This window comes from Mobula birostris, chromosome 26, assembly GCF_030028105.1.
Source record: "Mobula birostris isolate sMobBir1 chromosome 26, sMobBir1.hap1, whole genome shotgun sequence".
Taxonomy (NCBI): Eukaryota; Metazoa; Chordata; class Chondrichthyes; order Myliobatiformes; family Myliobatidae; genus Mobula; species Mobula birostris.
Genome location: NC_092395.1, coordinates 12,689,421 through 12,702,903, shown reverse-complemented (window position 1 = coordinate 12,702,903; position 13,483 = coordinate 12,689,421). Strand labels below are relative to the sequence as shown.

Sequence of the window (13,483 nt, the reverse complement as noted above, 5' to 3'; positions counted from 1 at the left end):
CCAGCAAAAAAATCGCTGCGTACGCTTGAAGACTTCACATGTCAAACATTTTTATTTTCAGTTTCAATTTTTCTCTATGTTTTATTCTATTTTTGGTATTACATTTGAAAAGTGTATTTTAAATTTATTATCGAACTGCAATAACAGCTTCATTCATGTGATGCGGTGCTGATTTTTACTGTGCATGCTTTGGGTCCAATGAGTGCAGTTCATTGAATTCCAGGATTTTTTTTTCATTGAAATTTAATTTTAATTTAATAAAATTCAATTTCATTGAAATCCCTGTGTCTTTTCAGCATTTAGTTTACTCTATCAGTGCCAACAGGCTGGACCCAGCAACAGGAGAGTTCCAGAGCGCAAGAGATTCTGTAAATGCTGAAAACTTAGAGCAATGCACACTTGAGGAACTCGGCAAGTCAGGCAGCCTCCATGGAGGGGAATAAACAGTTGACATTTTGGGTTGATTTCCTTCATCAGGAGAGTTCTCGAGTTCTGGTCCAGGATCAAATGTGGGCTGGGATTCAGTCCATGTTCATACAGCCAGAGACTTTTTACCAGGACAGAAATGGCTAATGTGAGAGAGCATAATTTTAATGTGATTGGAAGGGAGTATAGAGGGGAATGTCAGAGTAACACACACAATATGCAGGAGGAACTCAGCAGGACATGAAGCATCTATGGAGAGAAATAAAAAATTGGCGTTTTGGGGCAAGACCTTTCATCAGGAAAGGGAGATGTCAGAGGTAGGTTTTTTACACAGAGAGTGATGGGTGTGTAGAACACCCTGCCAGGGGTGGTGGTAGAGGCAGGTATATTAGGGATATTTAAGAGACTCTTCGATGGGCACATGGATGAAAGAAAAATAGAAGGCTATGTGGGAGGGAAGGTTTAGATTGAACTTGGAGGAAGTCAAAAGCTTGGTACAATATTGAGGGCTGATGGGCCCGTACTGTGCTGAACAGCTCTATGTTCTCTATGTACCTTATTCTCCCCATATTTCTGTCAACTTTCACCATTCAACTACTAGGATCAATCTACTTCACCCTATTAACCTTCCAACCAACACACCTTTGGGACATGGAACAAAATCCAACGACTCCTGAAGGCAACTAGACATGGTCAAAGGGAAGACTGAGTAATCTCCACACTGACAGCATTGGAAGGCAGATTGGAGCCAGATCACTGGTGCTGCAAGGTAGCAGCTCTAACACGGTATGGTAACGCAGTGGTTAGCACAATGCTTTACAGTACCAGCGACCCAGCTTCAATTCCCGCTGCTGCCTGTAAAGAGTTTGAACGTTCTCCACATGACCATGTGGGTTTCCTCCAGGTGCTCCGGTTTCCTCCCACATTCCAAGGATGTACAGGTTGGTAGGTTAATTGGTCATTGTAAATTGTCCCATGATTAAGCTATGATTAAATTGGGGGATTGTTGGGTGGTGCAGCCCAAAGGGCTGTAAGGTCCTATTCCATGCTGTATCTCAATAAACATAAAATGATTAGTTTATGGGGACACTCAGTCCTCATTTATTGTCATTTAGAAATGCATGCATTAAAAAATGATACAATGTTCCTCCAGTATGAGATCACAGAAGCACAAAACAGACCAAGACTAAAACTGACGAAAACCACATAATTATAACATATAGTTACAACAGTGCAAAGCAATACCATAATTTGATAAGAGCAGACCATGGGCATGGTAAAAAAAAATCTCAAAGTCCTGATAGCTCCAACATCTCACACAGATGATAGAAGGGAGAAACTGTCCCTGCCATGAGCCTCCAGCGCTGCAAACTTGCCGATGCAGCATCCTGGAAGCACCCGACCACAGTCCGACTCTGAGTCCGTCCAAAAACTTCGAGCCTCCGACCAGCCCTCCGACACTGAGGCCTGAGCACCATCTCTGCTGAGCGCTTCGACCCCTAGCCCCTGCCGCCAGCAACAGGCAAAGCCGAGGATTCGGGGCCTTCCCCTCCGGAGATTTCGGATCACACAGAAGCAGCGGCAGCGAAGCAGGCATTTCAGAAGTTTCACCGATGTTCCTCCGTGTTCTCACGTCTGTCTCCATCAAATCAGAATTGTGCACGACATCCTACTTGACAGATAACAGATATTCATCACCGGAGAGGCCACGCGCGCTGCGTCGCGCCGCCATCTTCTCCTTGAGTGTGTCAGTGTTGCCTCTGCACCCTATAGTTCCCATCCTCCTACTCAAGTTCCCGTTCTCCCTTTATACCATCCCTCCAGCTCCTGCAATGGAATGAGCCTCATTCTTGCAGAAGCTTTGAGATCTTCTTCTTCTGTTGCTCAGAATCAGAATCAGCTTTATTATCACTGACACATGTGGCGAAAATAATTCAGAAGCTGTGTAGCTCGGGTGGTCGATGGCTGGGTTGAGTTGTCCTCTGATCTTGGCAATATACTTGCAAATGACTCATCACCAGATGAGGAGACATCATCAGTGCATTGTTGAATGTAGTGTGTCCTCCCATGCTTGGCACAAAGTTCACCACACAGCCAACCCGCGATGAGATTTCCTCCCCACATCAAAATTGAGTTTCTGAAATGGCGTCCAATCTGCTGATTGGAAAGTATATAAAGGCCAAGCTTTTGGAGGGCATAGCGCAATCAACACTGTGTCAACAATGTCTCCTCGCACGGTGATGAAATGTTTGCAAGTAACTTGCCAAGACTGGAGAACAACTCAACCCAACCATGTGAAGTGAAATTTGTTCTTTTTACGGAAACAGTACAGTGCAAAAGATAAAATATACCCTAAGAAATATGTACAATAAATAAATAAGTAGCACAAAACTAGTGACGTGGTGTTCATGGGCTCATGGAATATTCAGAAATCTGATGGTAGAGAGCAAGAAGTTGTTCCTAAAATGTTGAGTGTGTGTCTTCAAGCTCCTGTACCTTCTCTCTGATGGTAGTACTGAGAAGAGGGCATGTTCTGGGTGACGGGTGACCTTAATGATGTCCTGATTTCTGAAATCCCCAGTCCACATTGTGCACCTGAAATCACAGTGCTGGACTCTCTCACTGATCTCTGCTTCTCACCTTCTCCTTCCCCTCGGCCGCCCTCTTGCTCTCTGTAACTTTTCCCATAAACACTTACATCACAGCCACATCTGAAATTCCACTCTGTGCTATTTTATGGAGGCGCTGCCCTGTTAAAATAAGTGGATTAACACTTCTTCTCTGAGAATGGTTGCAGAATCTGGCACATCTATGCTGCATGCTTCTTCGCTGACGTTCCACACTGTTACAAAAGACCTGTGTCTTCAAACTTCCCTCTTTTCTTAAACCTTCACTGCCTTTGCTCCAAAGGTGGTCATAGCCAGAGGGTGGTAGTGGGGACCAGCTCCCACTGCTAAACAAATGCTCTTCATGGTGTGTGTCTCAAACAGCCTCTGACAACCAAGTCCAACTCCTGGCCTTCACGTGTGGCATACTTCTGATGCCCGGCGGAGCTGTTCTCACTGACAGGAGAAGGGGCAAAGGCGGGCCACTGACACCTTAAAACCAGTTGTTCTGGGCAGGTGGCGCTCGTTAACCACGGATAGTAGCTCGTCTAGGAGAGGGAAAACTCCGATTTCAAACCACCGCTGCCTAGTGGCTATACCCGCTCACGGGAAAGGCTTTGGGAGTAAACACCGAGGAAAAATCCGGAGTTGGAGTCCGGAAGGCGGCTGCCTGCTGTACCCAGCACCGGTGCAGCAACTCCTGCGATTCTGCTGGCACCAAACTGTATCAACTTTCGTCGTTCCTTTGGACCTGTCATCAGCATGGAGAGGGGGGGTCCCACTGCACGGGCAACAGACGGATCTCCATATCAACTCTGCCCTGGCTTGCGCCCTGAAGAGGCCACTCCCCAGTGACCACCAGAGGCGCAGTGCCAATGGTCGACCATGACCAACGGAAGCCACACACACACACTGCCTTTGATTAGCTGTGTTGAACTCTGATTTCATATTCATAAACCGCTGGGCTGCAGAGTTGCATTCCCAGAGCTCATTCCCAGTCTGCATTCTTACCAGCTCACACACTGCAGAAGTTCAAAGTTCAAAGTCAATTTATTATCAAAGTACATAACCCTGTGTACAACCTCCCCACAGGCAGCCACAAAAGAAAGAAACCTAATAAAACCCATTTTATAAAAAGAGGACAGTCAAGCACCCAATGTGCAGGAAAAAAAACAAATCATGCAAACAATAAAAGTAAGCTAATAATATTCAGAACTGAAATTCACAAAGGTGACTCCACAATCATGAAACCAATTCATGACTGCAGTCATCAGTTAAGCGCAGAGGTGAGTAAACCTCACAGAGCAGGGAGCTGAAGCAGCCCGTCCCTTGCCTCTGCTCCAACACCCTGACCTTTTCAATCTTGCCTGGTGCTTAAATCGTCCAAATCGCAGGTTGCTTCTCGCTCTCAGACCCGGGTCCTGCTGCTTGGGCCTGAGCCTTGCTGCCTTGGCTCAGCCTGAAACCGTCCTTCCCAATTTGGCCTGGCACTTCACTCAGTCAAACCTCTGGTCTTTCCTCGCTCTCGGGCCTGAGCCTCCGCCCCTCCGCCTCGAAGCTGCCTTGCCTCCGCTTGCCTCACCTTGGTTCCGCCACATTGAGTCGCTTCCGCTTCAGCAATGGACAAACATTGGCCCCTGGCCTGCTCTCGGGTGGGGGACCTGCCACCTCATTTTGGCCCACACACACCCCACCGCAACCATCCTGCGCCTTTGAGATTTCAGTTCACACCACAAAAATGCCAGGTCATGCAGGCAGTTCAAAAGCTCAACTCCGAAAGGGAAGTTACAAGCTATTGATTGCAGAGGCCGTTTTTCACATAGAGTATGATTAATAGAGTAGTTAGTCATTTTGTTTGTTTTGTTAGTTACTGGCAAGTAGTCGCTGTGCTTAACCAGTGCCATCTTAAACCAGAACCTACTACTGCTGCAATTTTGTTCCTTCTCTTCATGAAGGCCACAGTATAGGGTTCTTCTGCTACTGCATAAGGTTGGATGAAGAAACTCCTCTACTATTGTGGTAATGTACTGTCCCTGTTGGTTTTAATGAATGCAATGGAACAGTACCGAAAGAATTGACTATGAATATACGAATAAAAAGGCATTGCATGGTTTAGTCTTGTAGATATTTTTTATTTAATAAAAATTGTTTCTTCTTTTCAGGAAGGCACGACACTCAGTAGGAACTGCAGTGATCTGCAGCAGCAAACAAGATGGTGGAGGCACTCGAGGGGTCAAGCAACGACTGTGGAGGGAACTCTCTAGTCAATGTTTTGGGTTAAAAGCCTTCATCAGGATACTTGCTGCTCCAGACTCCAGCTTTCTTGGTAAATAAGTTTATTATTATGCATGTGACGGCATGAACCTGCAGAGTGGTGGACACAGCTCAGCACATCATAGGAACAAACCTCTCCTCTATGCACTCTGTCTTCATTCCCCTGGTAAAGCAGCCAGCAGAATCAAAAACATTCACTCTTCTCCACACTCCCATTGGGCAGATGATACAAAGTCTGAAGACACATACTGCCAAGCTCTATCCTACAGATGGAGTTTAATGCTGAAAAATGCAGACATCCCACGCTGCAAAAACTCATTTCAGGGAGGTAGCACCATCAATCTGCAGGAGACTTCTGGGAGAGGTGGGATGTCTGCAATAGAGTAGCTCCTTAGCAGCTGGCCAGCTAGTTTAAATAACATTAGCTATGCTAATGAACGAATAACACCTGTTAAACTCACCTCAACACGTCTTTTACAGTCATAACCCACCATGGGCAATAGAAAAGTCACTGTTGCAAACGGTGCAGCGAGCAACACTGTCATTATTTTGACCCCTATTAGGCAGGGGTACACTTTAGTGTAGTCTGGGGTGACATACTTTTATATTTTTTTGGAACACTCTGCCATGGCGTGCTCTCACTCGCGCTCTCTGTCTCTCTCTCTCTCTCATGGTCGCTCGCGTGCTCTCAAGCGCTCTCGCTTGCTTTCTCTCTCGCTCGCTCTCAAAAAAATTGATTTCCGTGATATTGTATATAATTTGTGGGCATCAGGGAGCCACTATTCATATGCGGGAGACTCCCGGAACTTCCAGGAGAGGTGGGATGTCTGAAAATGTGAGGTGCTACATTTTGGTAGGACTAATCAAAATAGGACATACATGGTAAATGGTAGGGTATTGAAGAATGCTGTAGAACAGAGGGATCTAGGAATAATGGTGCATAGTTCCCTGAAGGTGGAATCTCATGTGGATAGGGTGGTGAAGAAAGCTCTTGGTATGCTGGCCTTTATTAATTTATTAATCAGAGCATTGAGTATAGGAGTTGGGATGTAATGTTGAAATTGTATAAGGCATTGGTAAGGCCAAATTTGGAGTACTGTGTACAGTTCTGGTCACCAAATTATAGGAAAGATGTCATAAAATTGAGAGAGTACAGAGGAGGTTTACTAAAACGTTGCCTGGGTTTCATCTCCTAAGTTACAGAGAAAGGTTGAACAAGTTAGGTCTTTACTCTTTGGAGCGTAGAAGATTGAGAGGGGACTTGATAGAGGTGCTTAAAATTATGAAAGGGATTGATAGAGTTGACGTGGATAGGATTTTCCCATTGAAAGTGGGGGAGATTCAAACAAGAGGACATGAGTTGGTAGTTAAAGGGCAAAAGTTTAGGGGTAACATGAGGGGGAACTTCTTTACTCAGCGAGTTGTGGCTGTGTGGAATGAGCTTCCAGCAGTGGTTGAGGCAGGTTCGATGTTGTCGTTTAAAGTTAAATTGGATAGATATATGGACAGGAAGGGAATGGAGGGTTATGGGCTTAGTGCAGGTCAGTTGGACTAGGTGACAGTAGGAGTTCAGCACGGACTAGAAGGGCCGAGATGGTCTGTTTCCGTGCTGGAATTGTTATATGGTTATATGTTATAAGGTTACTGTTACCAGATCCTGGAATGGACCGCTCGTACATTAAAATGGACTCATTTTTACAATCTACCTTGTTATGATCTTGCAATTTATCATTTACTTGCTCTTCATTTTTTTGTCAACTTTTACACTTCATTTTGCATTGTAATTGCTTTATTTTATTCTCTGTGTAACGATGTGTATGAACAATATGCAAGACAACATTTTCACTGTAACTTGATAAATGTGCCAATAATAACAAAGTACAAAGTAAATTTATTAACAAAGTACGCATATATCACTAAATGGGGGGAGAAGATGATCTCTGTTATCTGTCAAGTAGGGACTGTGCACAATTCTGATTTGATGGAGACAGACGTGAGAGTACGGAGGAACATCTGGAAAACTTCTGAAATGCCCGCTTCACTGCCGCTGCTACTGTGTGGTAACCAGAATCTCCAGAACTGAAGGCCCCGAAATCCTTGGCTTTGCGTGTTTCAGCAGCTGGGGTGAGGTCGAAGGCGCTCGGCAGAGGATGGCGCTCGGGAGGCTGTATCGGAGAGGCTGCTCGGAAGCTCGAAGTTTTCGGACAGACAGACTCAGTGTCGGCTGTGGTCGGCTGCTTCCAAGGTATTGACAAGTTGATGGTGCCTGGAGGTTTATGGCAGGGAGTTTCTCCCTTTTGTCGCCTGCTATCGGGGACTCGGGAGTCGATTGACTCGGGGACTTTGAGACTATTTTTACCGTGCCCATGGTTTGTTCTTCATCAAATTATGGTATTGCTTTGCACTGCTGTAACTATATGTTATAATTATGTGGTTCTGTCAGTGTTAGTCTTTGGTTTGTCCTGTTTTCTGTGATAACACTCCGGAGAAACATTGTATCATTTCTTAATGCATGTATGCATTTCTAAATGACAATAAAAGAAGACTGAGTGTTCTCATAATCTAAAAAAATACTACCCTGAAACACATTTTCTTGTAGGCATTCACAGGAGAACAAAGAAGTACAATAGAATCAATGAAAAATGACACAAAAAGACTGACAAACAACCAATGTGCCAAAGAAGACAAACTGTGCAAATACAAAAAAACGGTAATAACAAATAAGTAAATAAATAAATAACACTGAGGACATGAGTTGTTGAGACCTTGAAAGTGGTCAGTGATCAGTTTAGTGTTGAAGTGAGTTAAGTTATTCCCTCTGGTTCACGAGCCTGATGACTTAAGGGTAATAACTGGTCTCAAACCTGGCGGAGTGGGACCTGAGACCCCTGTACCTCTTTTCTGATGGCAGCGTCGAGAAGAGAGCATGGCCTAGATGGTGGGGGATTTTGAATAAAACAATACCAAAAGACATTCCCACTGATGTACAGTTTTGAATATAGCTTTGACTGAATTCATTCATCTAGAAGTACACACGCTAGCATATGGTAAATGCAAAGAAGCAACAAAACTGTAAGATAAAGGTAAGTTCCCTAACTTAATAAGGTACTCATCCTAATTCCTCATCCCCAATTTTAGCTTTCAGCTATCTCTGGTGGATGAAGATTTAAAAAGTCTTCTAGTTTCAACACAATATCGTCAACAACATCTATTGTCTTTCATGGCATGAGAAGGCTTGTCAATGTGTCATTTGGTTCTGCCTCATTCTTCATCAGGGATATTGCTTTAATACTCGCACATGCCACAATGTTTCAGGCTCTCATCATACCAACTTCTCCTTCTGCCTTTAGGATATTGCTGCCTGTAACGTATAAGTCAGAAAGATGCAGAGACAGAAAAAGGAAAGATGGCGCCAGAGGTTTTTGTAGATGCATGCGACTTCTTCCAGATAGTCCACAAAACAGCTCGTGTAAAAGTGGGGAAGGAAAGGGAAGGGTCAATATTTCTGTGGCTGCTTGTGTAGGGGGGGTAAGGGGGACCTTGGGGTTCTGATTACTATCATTCATTCTTTAGGGTTTCTTGTTTTGTGGATGTCTGTGAAGAGTAAGAATTTCAGGTTGTAGACTGTAAATGTTCTCTGATATTAAATTGAAACATTTGATTTGGTTGTCTTCTCTCATAGGCAGAGAAGTATATGAAGAATGCTCGCAAATTTCATGCACCATACGCAACGAAAATAGCTGCCGTCATCTGCATCAAGATGAAGACCGTAAAGCCAAGACTAGACCAAGTCAGTCAGTTGCTATCACCTTTCAACTCTGTCTTGTCCAATATATCAGCCAGGGGTTTGAAGTAATTAAAACATATAATTTTTGGCAGTCTACATGTCCATGGCTTGGCTAAGGCAACCAAGAAAATCATTCCCAGTAGCATTTGAAAGAATACAAAATTGATAACTTCATAGTTCGAAAGTTTGTTCAAACAACAATGAAAAAAAGAGTATATGAAAACTCTGCCACAAGCGATAGTGTTTGCAAATAGGTTGATTTCTGAGTAAGGGTGTTGACAGTGCATTGACGTATGGCTTGATAGCCAAAGACCATTTGATCATGAATCAATATGTCTGCTCATACACGTTCAGATATATTCCTTTGACCAAAAGCCCTGTTAAATTTGAGACCTTTTCTAGTGAGGCAAATGCAGTGCTCTCACTAATCACAATGATGTACCACACTGGAAATGCATTTCCAGTATTGATGCTTCAAGCTAAAACTGTGGCATGCAGCACTCGGCTCTCGGGTGGAGAGGACCCTAATGTGGAGAGGAGAGCGAGTTTGTAAATCTGCCGGGTGCGAAGGATGTTGAGAATGGCAAGAGTGGAGCACCATGGGAGACGTGTGGAACAGGTGGCAGAGAAGGTATGCCAAGGTGGCACGGGTACAGACACACCCAGCCCTGACACACCAGGTGAGGTCATTTGATTCCAAACAATTGGTTTATTGATCATTATAGAATGACTCTCTGATGCTTCCCAATCCATCCTCTCTTCATTCCTCTTTTTCCAATGATTTCCCTCTCCCTGCTCCCTCCCCACTCTCAGTCCACAATATCAGAATCAGGTTTATCATCACACACATGTGTTTGAAATTTGTTCTTTTTTTGTGGCAGCAGTACAATGCAATACGTAAAATTACTACCCAGTACTATGCAAAAGCCTTAGGCACCCTAGCTATATAAATATGTGTCTAAGACTTTTGCACAGTACGTTAATATTGGAAAATAAATAAATAAATCTGTACTACTTTACCAGATATAATATACACATCAGATTAGGTGATGTGATAGAGGTGTATGAGATAATAAGAGGCATAGGTTGAGTGGATATCCAGAGATCAGGGCAGAGTAATTCAAGGAAGCATAATTTTAAGGTGATTTGGAGAAAAGTATAGGGGGGGGTGTCAAAGGTAAGTTTTTTTTACATAGAAAGCGGCAGGTTCATAAAACGCCCTGCCAGGAGTGATATTAGAGGCAGATACACTAGGGGCATTAAATAATCTCTTAGATAGGTACATGGATGATTTAAAACATGGAAGGCTACGTAGAAGGGAAGGGTTAGATTGCTCTTAGAGTAGTTTAAAAGGCCAGCACAGCATTGTGGGCTGAAAGGACTGTATTATGATGTTATGTTCTATGTTCTAAAGTTCTTGTTCCATGTTCTTTTTTTTACAAGCTCAGACCTCACCAGGAGGGTCCTGTTGTGTCTGTGCATAACTACATATATAATAAATAAAAGCATGCATGCTGTAGATAGCTTTAACTGGTGTATTCACATTGCAGCAAGAGAGAGAGAGAGAGACAGACAGACAGACAACAGCACAAACGCAGATAACAGATCAATACGTAGCACTAATGGGGTGGGGGGGGGGACATTGCTCTAAAAGAAATAGATCCATACATTACAGGTCCCAAGAAGTTTTCTCTACCATGGACTTTCCTTGCATTACACTGGACTTGAAATTTTTGTTCTAGTTGTGAAATTTCTTTTAAGAATTGTGCATAATTTATGATGAATTTAGATTTTTCTTGTGAATGCTGCCTAACTGATGTGATGTGCCTGTGATGTTGTTGCAAGTAAGTTTTTCATTACGATTGTTCATATGACAATAAACTTGACTTTGACTTAGAATTTGGAAAGGATCTGGTTAAGCTAAAACAAAATGGTGTTCTTATGGAAACAGACACAATGAATAGTGGTTGCGCTTCAGTCTGTGCAGCTGTAAATATGCTTCAAAGTTTAAATTTCAAAAGTCAAAATGAATTCATTATCAAAGTATGTACGTGTCACCATGTAGTACCCTGAGATCCTTTTTCTTGCAGGCATTTACAATAGAACAAAGAAATACGTTGGTTCAGGATCCTGATGGTTGAAGGGTAATAATTGTTCCTGAACCTGGCGGTGTGGGATCTAAGGCTCCTGTACCTCCTTCCCAATGGCAGCAGTGAGAAGAGAGCATGGCCTAGGTGGTGAGTGTCCTCAATGATGGCTGCTGCTTTCTTGTGGCAAAAGTTTTACAGTCACAGTCATACCCTACTAGGCTTGTGGATGTGTTGATTCCTGATAAAGAGTATGGCACCTTCCTGGCACTGATCAATACTTACTCAAAGTGGATTGAAGTGAAACACATGGGTTCTATTGAACATAATATGGTTGAGCATAGTGCACATAGTTTACCTCATTTATGATAATGGACCTCAATTTTGATCTGCTCCATTTGTAAACCTTATGAGACCGAACGAAGCTGAATATATTCTTGGTCCTTTACAACATCAGCTTCAAATGAGCAGCTGGAAGGACAGGCAGAATGGATTATTAAGCTGCTTGAAAGTAAATGTCTTCTAAGTATGCAAACCTCAGTACAAATGTCCTCAAGGACCCCTGTCATACAGGCCGTGCTTTCATCGCACTGGTGCCATTGAGAACAGGTACAGGAGCCTCAAGTCCCATTCCAGGTTCAGTAACAGTTAATACCCCTCTACCCGCAGGGCCTTGAGCCTGAGGTGATAACTTCACTCAAATTCACAGCTGTTCACTCAACAACACTGAACTGGTTTTATACTCTATAGAATCACTTTCAAGAACTCTACAACTCATGCTGTGAATATTTATTATTTATTTACTATTAGCTTGTTTTCTTTGTACTTAGACAATTTGATGTCTTTTGCACACTTATTGTTTGTCCGTCTTTGTTGCTCACGGTTTTTCATTGATTCTATGGTGTTTCTTTGCATCTACTGTGAATGTTCACAAATAAGTGGATCTCAAGATTGTATGTGGTAACCTATTTGTACTTTGATAATAAATCTACTTTAAACACAAAAAATTCTGCTGAAGTTGGAAATCCAAAGCAACACACACAGACTGCTCAGTAGTTCAGGCATTCTATGGAAATGAATAAACAGTCAACGTTTCGGGCCGAGACTCTTCTTCAGGACAGGATAATTTTTCTTTAGATTATGAGGACACTCAGTCCTCGTTTATTGTCATTTAGAAATGCGTGCGTTAAAAAATGATACAACGTTCCTCCAGAATGATATCACAAGAAACACAGGACAAACCAAGACTAAAACTGACAAAACCATATAATTATAACATATAGTTACAACAGTGCAAAGCAATACCGTAATTTGATAAAGAGCAGACCATGGGCACAGTAAAAAAAAGGCTCAAAGTCCAGATCGACTCATCATCTCACGCAGATGGCAGAAGGGAGAAACTCTCCCTGCCATGAACCTCCAAGCGCTGACAACTTGCCGATGCATTGGAAGCACCCGACCGCAGCCGACTCTGAGTCCGTCCGAAAAACTTCGAGCTTTTGACCAGCCCCTCCAATACAGCCTCTCTGAGCACCATCCTCTGCCGAGTGCTTCAACCCCCGCCCCGGCCTCCGAGCAACAAGCAAAACCAAGGACTCGGGGCCTTCTCCGAAGATTCTGGACCACACAGCAGCAGCAGCAGCGAAGCAGGCATTTCAGAAGTTTCTCCAGATGTTCTTTCATGCTCTCACATCCATCTCCATCAAATCAGGATTGTGCACGGCACCCTACTCGACAAATAACAGACATCACCACCAGAGTGGCCGTTGCGAGCTACATCACACCGCCATCTTCTCCTCCCAATTTACTTTGAACTTTGAACTTTGAAAATATCTCTCGCCCCATACCTTGCTGAAAGTACAAAACGATCCTGCAAACTACCTCTGTCTGTGCAGAGCTCTTGGTGAAGAGAATTTCAAGCTTTGGTTAATCATATTTGGCTTAGAGAGTTAAACTAGAAGCTGTTAGCTTAGAGCATCACTGTGATGCTCGTGGGAAGGTGCATATTTACAAGAAAAACATGCGTCAGTGCTCTTAATTCCCTTAGCAAAGTCAACCCTCTCTAAAGAAGTGGGTGGCACGGTAGCATAGTGGTCAGCAGAATGCTTTATAGTACCAGCAACTAAGGTTCAATTCCAGCCACTCCCTGTATGTTCTCCTTGTGAGGTTTCCTCAGAGTGCTCCGGTTTCCTCTCACAGTCCAAAGATGTACCGGTTGGTATGTTAATTAGTCAATTTGAAATTGTCCCATGATTAGGTGAGGATTGCTGGGAGATGTAGCTCAAAGGGCTGGGCCTACTCTG

At 43.5% G+C, this 13,483-nt stretch overlaps 1 protein-coding gene across 7 annotated transcripts in view; it reads right to left on the bottom strand.

Annotated features, from left to right (window-relative positions):
- Positions 1-13,483, bottom strand: part of LOC140188367 (uncharacterized) — a 93,708-nt gene that overhangs the window by 17,672 nt on the left and 62,553 nt on the right. The window contains exon 1 of one of the 7 annotated variants that reach the window (XR_011883280.1): positions 4,615-4,757. The exons of the other annotated variants lie outside the window; for them this stretch is intronic. The gene's annotated coding sequence lies outside the window, so the exon portion shown is untranslated. Of the gene's footprint in view, positions 1-4,614; positions 4,758-13,483 lie in introns of those variants that run through there. 7 annotated transcript variants of the gene reach the window in all.